The sequence below is a fragment of the Pygocentrus nattereri genome, chromosome 10 (assembly GCF_015220715.1).
Source record: "Pygocentrus nattereri isolate fPygNat1 chromosome 10, fPygNat1.pri, whole genome shotgun sequence".
NCBI classification, from domain to species: Eukaryota; Metazoa; Chordata; class Actinopteri; order Characiformes; family Serrasalmidae; genus Pygocentrus; species Pygocentrus nattereri.
In genome coordinates this window covers 10927501-10939399 of record NC_051220.1, presented here as the reverse complement: position 1 = coordinate 10939399, position 11899 = coordinate 10927501, and positions in this window count along the sequence as shown.

The following is an 11899-nucleotide window of genomic DNA, read 5'->3' as shown; positions in this document are numbered from 1 at the left end:
CTTTACAGTGGTCGTGATAGGAACCAGGGGTCGCCTAACTACAACACAAAAATAGACATTTTATTTAAAATCCAAAACCACCAGTGAACCTACACCTGTCTTTCAAGTTTAATGTGGAATGTTGATGGGGGGGAAAATAGTGGAAAATCTGAAAAGTTTCCTTTGGGGACTATTTTGCCTCAGTGTCTTGCATATTATGTATCCCTCCACCACGAATGGAGTTTGAGGCCAAAATCCTCAAAACTACCGTAAAATGGTCTGTCATCAGGCAGCGTATTCATAACTGTTTCATGTAATTACTTTGGTTTATTTTACCTCTTGTCTGATTTGTATATTTAGCTGAAGTTTCCTGTTCATGTTTTGTTTGAATTATGTCTGTTCAGAACTCAATGTGGTCTGATTTTATACATTGATGTGCTTCAATCTATGTCTATCTGAGACTCCGCTTTCTGACACTGTATTGCACACTTACCTATAAAAATGGACTAGATTCAGAAACACTAGCATGTTTTTAGCCATGTTAATGAACTGTAATCCATGTTTATAGAGAGCAGTGAGAGTCATACAGTGTCAAAAACCACTTAAGGCTATTAGAGATACTGAACAACTTTAACATGGTTTGAAGCATGTAATGATTTAGGCATGTAGTTGGCACAGTGTTAATTGATGAGGTTAAGCTTCCATTACTCATAGCCTCATATGCAGAAGCAAACCAAACATGTCTTGGGTGATTACACACTTCAAAGTTATGGTTCTTCAGGGGTTGTTTAGTAAAGAAAATGTTTCTGTATAAATATGAACACTAAAAGAACTCTGCATCATGAAAAGATTCTCCAGGTTGATGGACAATGTGCTGGTGATGGTTCTATATAGCACCGAAAACCGTTCATTTAGTGCAACAAGCCTGACCCAATGAAAGGACACATTTTGATGGTATATAGAACCCCTTTTTTGTAAAAGAAAACATTCTTTATAGCATCAGCATATTCATCAATCTGAAAAATCCTTTCATAATGCGAAGAGCACTTTGGTCATGGAAAGGTTCTCAAATCCAGCCGCTTTATTAGGTTTAAGAAATCAGTGTGCTGATGTGTCAGTATTATGTTTTGTAAATACTCTATCAAGGCTTTGTCTCTCAAAGCAGAATTTATAGCTTGGCCAGCTAATTATTAGTTTATCTCTGTCTTGCAACTTGCACTGCACAGCTAACCTGCTGCAGGTTAAGCTGATGATGACAGATCGTAAGTGATACTTGACCAATAAGGGACAGCCTTCGTGATGTGAAAAATATCACTACCACAATACCTACATTTAGAGTCAGTTATTCATTCAACCTAATGAGAAACTGTAGAACAGACTCAGTTTATATGACAATACCTACATTTAGAGCCAGTTATACAACCTTACAAGAAGACACCAGCATCTCTCAGGGGGTTTAGTGCAGGTTGCTAACCACCTGTTCTTTGAGCCTCAAGAACAGAAAAGCCAGGTTCTAGTTTGCCAGAAGGCCGTCGCGATCTGGGGCAGAATCCTCTGAACAGATGAGCTGTACATTAACCTGCATGTGAAAAATGGGTGTCTGGAATGGAAGGAAATCTTATCTGGAGTTAGTCAGTGCTTACAAATGCCCACATTACAGGCCTGATAGCATCAGGAGAGAAGCTTCAATACATCTGGTCATTACAAGCTTCAGACAGCATTTACGTAGCTAGTTATGTTGACAAAGCAACACCGTAGCAACTATCGATAGTTCAGCATTATTAACTTGTTGCCACAACTTAATTATTTAATTCCCATGCCTTACTAAACTGTGGCCATGCATTAAGCCCTCATTCCCACTCCTTGGGAAGTCATGATCATGCATTAAGAACTTGTTCCCATGCCTTACGAAGTTGTCACCAAAACTTAATTATCTTGTTCCTATGCCTTCTTTGGGAAGTCATGGTCATACATTAGGATCCCGTTCCCACACCTTACCAAGTCATTGTCACAACTTAATTATCTTGTTCCCATCCCTTATTAAGTTGTAGACATGCAATATTTTTAGTTATTTGGGATGCCACCTGCAGGGCTCTGTACTATGGCAACTTTCTCCTTCTATTTCAGGAGTTAAGGTTTGTGTTGTATTGTACAGTTACTGTGCAAAGGTGCCCTGCCCCCCCCCCCCCAACTGTTACATGTCTGAGATGAATGGTCCACCATAATAGATTTAAATACTCTAAACTTCAACAGCACAGATTAAAAATAAGAGCCATAAGTAAAGAAAGAAGAAAACGTGTCTGAATCCTGATGGAGAGCCCCGTGTTTCTCACAGCCCTCTTACATCCCCTGAGAAAGTACTGGATATCAAGCTTCTAAATGACCACTTGATGGCGCTGATTCTTATACCGTTTTTTAATGTCTCTGCTTAGAGACATCCATCCATTTTCTAAGCCGCTTCTCCCTCAGGGTCGCGGGGGGTGCTGGAGCCTATCCCAGCAGTCATCGGGTGGAAGGCAGGATACACCCTGGACAGGTCACCAGTCCATCACAGGGCAGACAGACAGTCACTCACACACTCACACCCAGGGGCAATTTAGCACGTCCAATTGGCCTGACTGCATGTCTTTGGACTGTGGGAGGAAATCGGAAACCCACGCAGACACGGGGAGAACATGCAAACTCCACACAGAGAGGACCCCGGTCACCCGGCCGGGGAATCGAACCCAGGCCCTCCTCGCTGTGAGGCGACAGCGCTCACCGCCTGAGCTGTAAATATGCCCCAGTATGTTCTAACATCCTAGTATAGACTAAAAAATGTAATATAAACGTAACCACAGACATACTTCTTCCATATCAAATTTAAAATAATAAAGTAATACGAACGTTTCTTTCTTAAATATAATCATTTCTTCTAAAATGTCTCAACATTCAGTTTTTACGAGGCTGAAGTTGCTTCTAATTCGTCAGCTTCTTGTTCAAACCTTCCCATTCCACCTTAAACGGTGCCTGAGGTTCCAGGATGTAAGTGCTGCACCTTTTAAGGTGGAACAGGACAATTTGAACAAGAATCAGCGGTCACTTTGTTTTGAACTTGTTTTGACCTGTTGGTCATACCGACCCAGTGCAGCACACGGTTCAACGTCAGTGCAGCAGCGTAAAATTTTGGGAGAGTCTGTTCAACATAAACGATGAACTAACCTAACTTTGTGTAAATAGAGCACAATATAGAAACATGTCCACACATGCAGTTGTGACTGACGCATCTTTTTCTGAATTTATATAAACACCATTTCATTTTATATTAAATTTGTTTTGGCTAGTTTATGTTTATGAACAGAGAAGACATCAAAGTGATTTCAGAGCCACTCGGTTCTCCCTGATGGAAACTGTTTACCTTCAGTGTTTTCTGCTTATGATCATTTTAATAGACGTCAGCGTCACTGATTGATGACATTCTGTTAAAAGACTGGTTTACCAAGAGAGACGCTGGAGGTCTTTCACCTAAAATGAGTTCATGAAGAAAAGTCTTCTTACAAAAACGGTAATAGGACATTAAAGGCATAATTCATCTTTTACTACTTTTACTTTCAATACTTAAGAACATCTGAAGGCAAATACTTTTGTACTGTTACCCAAGTGGAGGTCTAAAGGGAGGAACGTCTACTTTTACTAGAGTAATATTTTAAGTTGGGTATCTCTACTTCAACTCAAGTACATGATTTGTGTACTTCATCCACCACTGCCCACACACTGAGACATATTTATAGCCAAGATGGTAAAATGTTACTTTAATTAAAAATTCCCTCTAATTACATTGATTTTTTTAAGCAGAAAGTGTAAGTCTTAAATTCATACCAACCAACCTCATAAAGAAATACAACAAAATAAATAAATGATTAAAAGTTTAGTGCCATGCTCCAGGCCCCGTGAAAAGACATTTGATTGACATGTCATTGACATTAGTGCATTATGGGGGCAGTCGTGGGCTGGAGGTTAGGGATCCAGCCTTGTGACCGGAAGGTGCCGACAGCACATGACTGAGGTGTCCTTGAGCAAGACACCTAACCCCCAACTGCTCCCCGTGTGCTGCGGATTGGGCTGCCCACCGCTCCGGGCAAGTGTGCTCACTGCCCCCTAGTGTGTGTGTGCTCACTAGTGTGTATGTGGTGTTTCACTTCACGGCTGGGTTAAATGCGGAGGTGAAATTTCCCCGTTGTGGGACTAAGAAGGGTCACATAAAATAAAATAAAATTATGAAACTGTGTGTTTTGTATGTGTAGAGTTTGTTGTGGGCTGGTCTGTAGTCAATCCTGAAGTCCCGCTCTAACTAACTTACTTATTAAAATTAAAATGTATATTTTGGGCCCCGTTCCTGCTTTTCACCTCCAACCCCAGAATCATTACAGCTGCCCCTGATTATAAGTGGACCTGAGGTGGTGAAAAAGAAGAGAAAGGAAAGGGAGGAAGATATGGGCTTTTAAAGCTCAATCCAGTCCCCTTCACCTCCCTCACAACACATAAACAGTGCGTTTCACGCTGGAATTAAAGCACATCTCAGTTTCAACCACAAGTTTCGAGCATTTGTGAATGTGGGGTGGGGGGGTGAACATTTTGCTTTAAGAAGCTGGGGCTGGTTAGAAAATGGTGGCGAGATGTAGGGCTACACAGAAGTGACCAGCAGAGGGCAGCAGATCCCGCTTTTCTGAAATGAGGCCTTCACTATTCTCTTGATAGGAATGATTGTATAGATATGATGCTGTTTTATTTTTTCTCTTTAAGATTCTTCTATAGAATTTTGTAAAAACGTTACCAAAACAGAATAAACAGGTATTCAACTTCAAGTCAAGTCAAGTCAAGAGGCTTTTATCGTCATTCGATCTATGTACAAGTACACAGTGGAGTTCCTCCAGGAACAACACGGTGCAACATGGAACAAAATGTATAAAGGGCAGACGTGCAGACACAGTGTGCAAACAAAAAAACTAAGCTAGAAGCAATATAATAAATACGATACATTACACAGACATTAGACACAGTAAACAGACAGGACAGTGCGGCACTGACACAGCACTCATTTCTGGACATGAGGTGGTGAGAATAAGGTGCGGAGATGTTAACATGCTGTGATCTGTGAGCCACGCAGTCAGATGACAGACATAAACACAGCAGGTACTGAGGTAGTAAAACTTGAGTAAACAGTGTAAACATCTGAAAAACACTTGTCTTCCATATAGTGGGGCGTTTATCAGAATATGCCTTTAAGGATGAAGGAATGGACTTAAAGGGCCGGTATCCTACTTTTATTTAGTATTTTTATTTAGCATTCCTCCACTTATGATGTCTGTCCGAGTTTATGTACCAAAAACGTCCATAATTCATTTTTATATGACCATTTTCCAACCTCTCTTAATCCCTAAGGCTGTTTTTTTTCTGTGGCTTTAAGACTGGTGCATGTAAATGAACTCTGTTGTGATTGGCCTTGCCTCATTCAAAAACAAATCCAGGCTGTAGTACTTCAGTGTGAATGGGAGGGTCTAAATTGCCAATGTAAATGCATTGGTTGTAGTGACATCACAAATACAATGAAATCAGAATGGGCTGCTTTTGCATCATATGGGCCCTTTAATGTAAGCCTAAATCTGATAATGGATTATAACATCTTATAACCTTAATATAAAAAAACTAATTTATGAGCCCTTTATCTTGTTGGATGTATCAAGCACATTTGTAGCTGGCGCTGATTGTTATGTTCAGCACTAGAGGGCGGTGTTTGCCCAAAGAAATCTGTAGCTACTGTATCACATATCATATCACGTATGCCATATTATGTTGCAATGTCATATGCGGTCAAAACAGGCTTCATAATGTTTAAAAAGTAGTAGTTGAGTATTTATGAACAGCTTATGTCAGCATTCCCAATATGGTAACTCACATTGTGTTGACAAATAGGCCCTTATATTAAAAGTGACTGGTCTTTGTTCCTTATATAAAGTTATAAAGTGTTATACTGTTATAAAGTGTTATTCTCAAGTTATGGAAGTTATGAGGCAGTTAAGAACACCGAATAACACTTTGATGACACTAAAATGATACTTAAACATCAAAACTGTGACTTTTGTTTGAATGCATCAAATGATATCTTGTATTTTTTGCTTTACAAGTTTTATAATTCATTATAACTAATGTTATTATGCTTTATAAGAGTGTTATAAATGGAACAAATATTTATCACTTTACTGTAAGGGCCATAATGTTAATGCAGTGTTGTTTTCTTCATAACATGTTGTGTTTTCTTGCAATTGCTGATATTATGTGTGCTTGTGCATGTATATGTATATATATTTGCTCAGATTATGCTGAGTGAATATTTGCATGGAATTAACGCTTGATTTCGGTATTTAAGCCAAATATTTCGTAACTCATCATATTAATATAAATATAAGCATTATCACATATACAGTGGTTTATTTATTGTTTATTTTACATAATCAGTAAACCTCAGGCCATTACTGTGCTGATGATGTCATTTGTTGTGTTGTGCTTGAATTGGAAGGTGCAGTGCTGTGTTTGTGGGCAGCAGTGGGTGATGTCGGTCAGCAGTATTGGACGTGCTGTCTCCGGGTGTTTATTCAGACTCCTCTGCGTTGGTTAAACTCTCAACGGTCGACCTGTCGGCGTAGGTCAGGCCCATCCATCAATTACAGCCGCCGTCACTTTAACTAATGCAGAATCCGGGAGCTCTGCTCATTTAACATTTAAACCCACCAGCACGTGCTGTAGCCAGGGGTTGCGGGGTGGGGGGGGTATGCGTGAGCTTGTTTTCATACATTTTGGGGACAGAAGTGTCCCGATTGTGTTAAAGAAACAGAGAAAAATAGGACTAACCGGACTAATTTCACATTTTATACACTGAAAGAGAAAAAGCACTTCTTTTTATTTCCTGATGTTGGGATTAGAGATCATATTGAAATTAGAGTTCAACTTTGAAAATTATTATTCCATGTACATTTTTACATGTCTGTAAATATGGGATAAATAGTATTTCCTGTAGATTAAAAAACTGTTCATATATATATATATATATATATATATATATATATATATATATATATATATGTGTGTGTGTGTGTGTGTGTGTGTGTGTGTGTGTGTCTGTTGATGCTTGTTGAAAATGCTTGTTGCCCTTTATATTGTGTGTAAATTTCATGATGAATGGACTGACTCAAAATGACTTGGAATAACTTCTCGTTCCATTGACTTACATGCAAAGTATGTTTTTTCCATCTCCCTTAAAGTTACCATTTCAGAGATATGAGGTTTTTTTTCCGAAAACAGCAATATATGGCAAAGAGAGTGAGGGAGAGAGAGAGAGAGAGTACATGTACATGGAATATGTGTGGTAAGTATGTAATATTTATTTATTGTATGCTCTTAAAAAAGATGGTTCATCAAGGGTTCTTTGCAAGACTTGTTCTACATGGAACCGTGAGCACTCAAAGACTCATTTGCATTCTTAATGGATTCGTAGCATGCTAAAATGGTTCTTCAGATTGATGTAGAAAATGTACAAAATACTGCACCAAAAATGGCCCTACTATTGTTATAATATATAACATGTATAATATATATTGATCCATATAGAGCTATTGTCTAGAACTGCTGTCTTTACTGAAGAACCCTTGAAGAACCATATTTTTTAAAGAGTGCGTGTGTGGTAAATGCTCTGACAAAGCAAGTGTATGTGTGTGTGTGTGTATATATATATATATATATATATATATATATATATATATATATATGTGTGTGTGTGTGTGTGTGTGTGTGTGTGTGTGTTTAAGGCGGCACGTGTCTCTGTCTCCAAATCAGCCTTCTGTCCTGACCTCTCTCTCTCTCTCTCTCTTATGCTCCCAGAGGAACCCTCCATCTCATGGGACACTCCAACCGCACTCTGAGGGGGTGGGGGTGAGTATGGGGGGCTGCGGGGATGCGGCGGGGGGCACGTGTCTGTAAGAGACTTAATGTTCTGCGTTTTAGGCTCTCTGTCTGCGCGTCCCCCACCTTCATTATAATCACCACACTGCACTGCAGGGCTGCACAAAGGGGGACACGGCTACAGTGCACTGTTCAAATCTATAAAAATATAATCAGTTTTACAATCTCCAGATCAATACAGCTCAGTCGCCACATTCAGGTCAATCGGTTTCACCACACCGATTATGAAATGTGACAGTAATAACTTACATTTAATTATATGGGTTATATCATCATCAATTATAGTTTATTTATGTTGTTCAGATTAGTTCAAATGTAATAATAATGCTTATAATTTATAGAACTGATTATAAGGCAGTTGTTTTTTGATGATCTTTTTATTGTATTTATCTACATTCTCTATATTATATTTTTTTATTCAGAGTATTTTTCAACTGTAAACTAAATAGAAATGAAGTTTGTGTTGTACCAGAATGATGTAATGAGATCAGAGTGAACTGACTGTGTGAAAATATCAGATGTGCTGATTTGCTGAATTGTCTCCTGAAGAAGTGAATCAGAGAGAAAGACAGACGCTGAACAGGCGTGTGTTTATTATGAGACACTGCAGGTCAGATAGTGGGAACATTTACAGAAGAGAAGTGCGTGTTTGTAGCAGATTCGGCTGCTCTGATTCACTCTTACACACACTTATACACTCTTAAACACACTTCACTGGACTCCATCAACATGGAGCAGCATAGCGTCAAATTATACATACGCACGTATATACACACCTACATACATAATTACATACATACATGTATATGTTTATTATATTACTGTTAATACATACATACCATTATTATATTATTGTATTACCCACATACATGCACACTTACATACACGTGTATAGGAGGAAAAATGAACCCTCGAAGAACAATTTGCATAATTAAAATGTTGTTTGAATGGTGAAACGGTTCTTCATGATGGAGAATGTGCTATATATGGTTCTATACTCTGTACAGAACCTTTTTGAAAATGTCCGTTTCCCAACATACTTATTTCATTCTCTCTCTCTCTCTCTCTCTCTCTCTCTCTCAGCGGTAGCAGGAAAATTGGGACACCTTCACACTTCTTAAAGGCACATGGATCATATTTTGGTTCAGTCTGTTCTGTTTGTATTGGCAGTTACATAAAACCAGCTGCTTCTACCACTGACTGGATGCACTATCCACCAGGAAGTACAGCCAACGTTCATGTTTACAAACATTCTGATTCTGTCCACTGCAGTTACAGTTACAGAAATTGCATAAGTGTAATGATATTTATTGATGTAGTTGTAGTTGTAGGTATAATGAGGTTTATTGGTGTAGTTGTAGCCATAATTAGGTTTATTGGTGTAAAGTTGTAGTTATAGGTGTAATTAAGTTTGTTGCTGCAGTTGTAGTTGTAGGCGTAAATAGGTTTATTGGTGTAGTTGTAATTGTAGCCATAATTAGGTTTATCGGTGTAAAGTTGTAGTTATAGGTGTAATTTAGTTTATTGCTGTAGTTGTAGTTGTAGGCATAATTAGGTTTATTAGTGTAGTTGTAGGCATAATTAGGTTTATTGGTGTAAAGTTGTAGTTATAGGTGTAATTTAGTTTATTGCTGTAGTTGTAGGCGTAATTAGGTTTATTCGTGTAGTTGTAGTTGTAGGCATAATTAGGTTTATTGGTGTAGTTGTAGTTGTAGCCATAATAAGGTTTATTGGTGTAAAGTTGTAGTTATAGGTGTAATTTAGTTTATTGCTGTAGTTGTAGTGGTAGGCATAATTAGGTTTATTTGTGTAGTTGTAGTTGTAGGCATAATTAGGTTTATTGGTGTAAAGTTGTAGTTATAGGTGTAATTTAGTTTATTGGTGTAGTTTGAGCCCTGCGATGGACTGGCGACCTGTCCAGGGTGTGTCCTGCCTTCCGCCCGAAGACTGCTGGGATAGGCTCCAGCGCCCCCCGCGACCCTGACGGAGAAGCGGCTTAGAAAATGGATGGATGGATGGATGGGTGTAGTTTGAAGTTGAAGGTGTAATTGTGTTTACTGGTATAGTTGTCAGTGTAATTATTGGTGTAGTTATAGGTGTAATTATATTAATTGATGTAGTTGTCATTGTAGCAGTAATTAAGTTTCATGGTGTAATTATAGTAAGTGTAATTTTGTTTACTGGTGTACTTGTAGGTGTAATTAAGTTTAATGGTTCAGTAATTATGTTCACTGGTGTAGTTGTAGGTATAATTATGTGTATTGATGTAGCTGTAGTTATAGGTGTAATTGTATTAATTGATGTAGTTGTCATTGTAGGTGTAATTAAGTTTCATGGTGTAATTATAGTAGTAGATGTAATTTTGTTTATTGGTGTACTTGTAGGTGTAATTTGTTTATTGGTATAGTTGAAGTTGTAGGTGTAATTATGTTTATTGGTATAGTTGTAGTTGTAGATTAATTATGTTTATTGATGTAATTGTAGGTGTAATTAAGTTTACTGGTGTAGTTGTATATGTAATTATCTTAATTTGTGCAGTTGCAGTTGTAGGTGTAATTATTGATTAATTCATTGGTGTAGTTGTATTTGTAGTTGTACTTAAGTTTGCTGCTGTTGTAGGTGTAGGTGTTGTAGGTGTAATTATGTTCACATATATATATATATTGTATAATGTGTATAATATAATGCAATAATGTTACATAAAAAGATGCAAGGTTGACTTCACCTTAACAAAAAGTGTCAAATTTCAGTGAAATTGTGTATATCAATTTCACATCAATTAAACATATTACATCAGCTCAATTGTTGTTCAATGTAAGGAAACTGTAAGAGAACAATATATTAATATTGTATTATCTACGCAATTGAATCAAGTAAATTTAAGATTACTTTTTCGATTGTTTCAAAATCAATTTGACTGGCTCACATTTTCATATTAGTAAAATTAGAACTCAAAGAAAGTAGTTTAATAGTAAAATTTATGCCCAATTTTACTTCTTATCATGTGGGAAACTCTGAAATCCACAGCTTCAAGACTTATCTAGGTTTATCTAGCTTGTTTTGTAGTGTAGAGCACTTTAGAGAGGAGTCTTCAGACACAATATTGTTCCATGTTCAGAGACAATATGGTTTAGAAATAAAATAGATTATTTCACTGATGGCCAGTGGCATCTTCTTACATGTCTCTGCAGCTGGCTTTGTTTGGTTGAGATCTTTTGATAATCTCATTTGAAAGTCTACGTGGATAAATAGTCATGTTCACACCCATCCTTAAGGGCATCCAGAGGCTCTTAAAAAGGAATAAACAAAGAATTTTCAATTTGTATAAGAACATATATCTTCTATATAGCATTTATTTGTTGTGCTTTTATTTACTGAGTTATTCTGCAGTTGCAAATCCAAGATTAAATTTTGAAGAGTTAAACACGCTACTAACTGTATATTATTACCAATTAGGCTAATGTTGCTAACAATTTTGGATAAAAGAAAAGCAAGCATGCTAATGTTGCTAACCAGCCATAAGTTATGCAAAAGGTATCATGCTAACTGGCTTTTCATACTGTTACCCACATTAGCTGTCTAGTCAGGCTACTCCCGTAACGTTGTTCAGGTTATTTGTAGGCTGTTGCTATGCTATGCTTTTTGTACTGCGCGCTTGCCAGTTCTAATCTTTTTTACTCGTGTGTTCAGTGCAGTGACGCTGCTGGCTTTTATCAAATGTGGGTCATAACACAAAACCTCGGCTGCTTTCCCCGTAAGCTATTTTTGGAGTGCGCCTTTTCTTAACTCTCTGTACGTAGTGAACTAACTGGGGATTTTGCCGTTTTCTAGTGTGCTCCAACATGGAAATTAACCTCGTGCACTGAAGCGTTCGTCTGCTAATGGCATCTCACAATGCACCTTAAAATGTGAGAGGACAAGTATG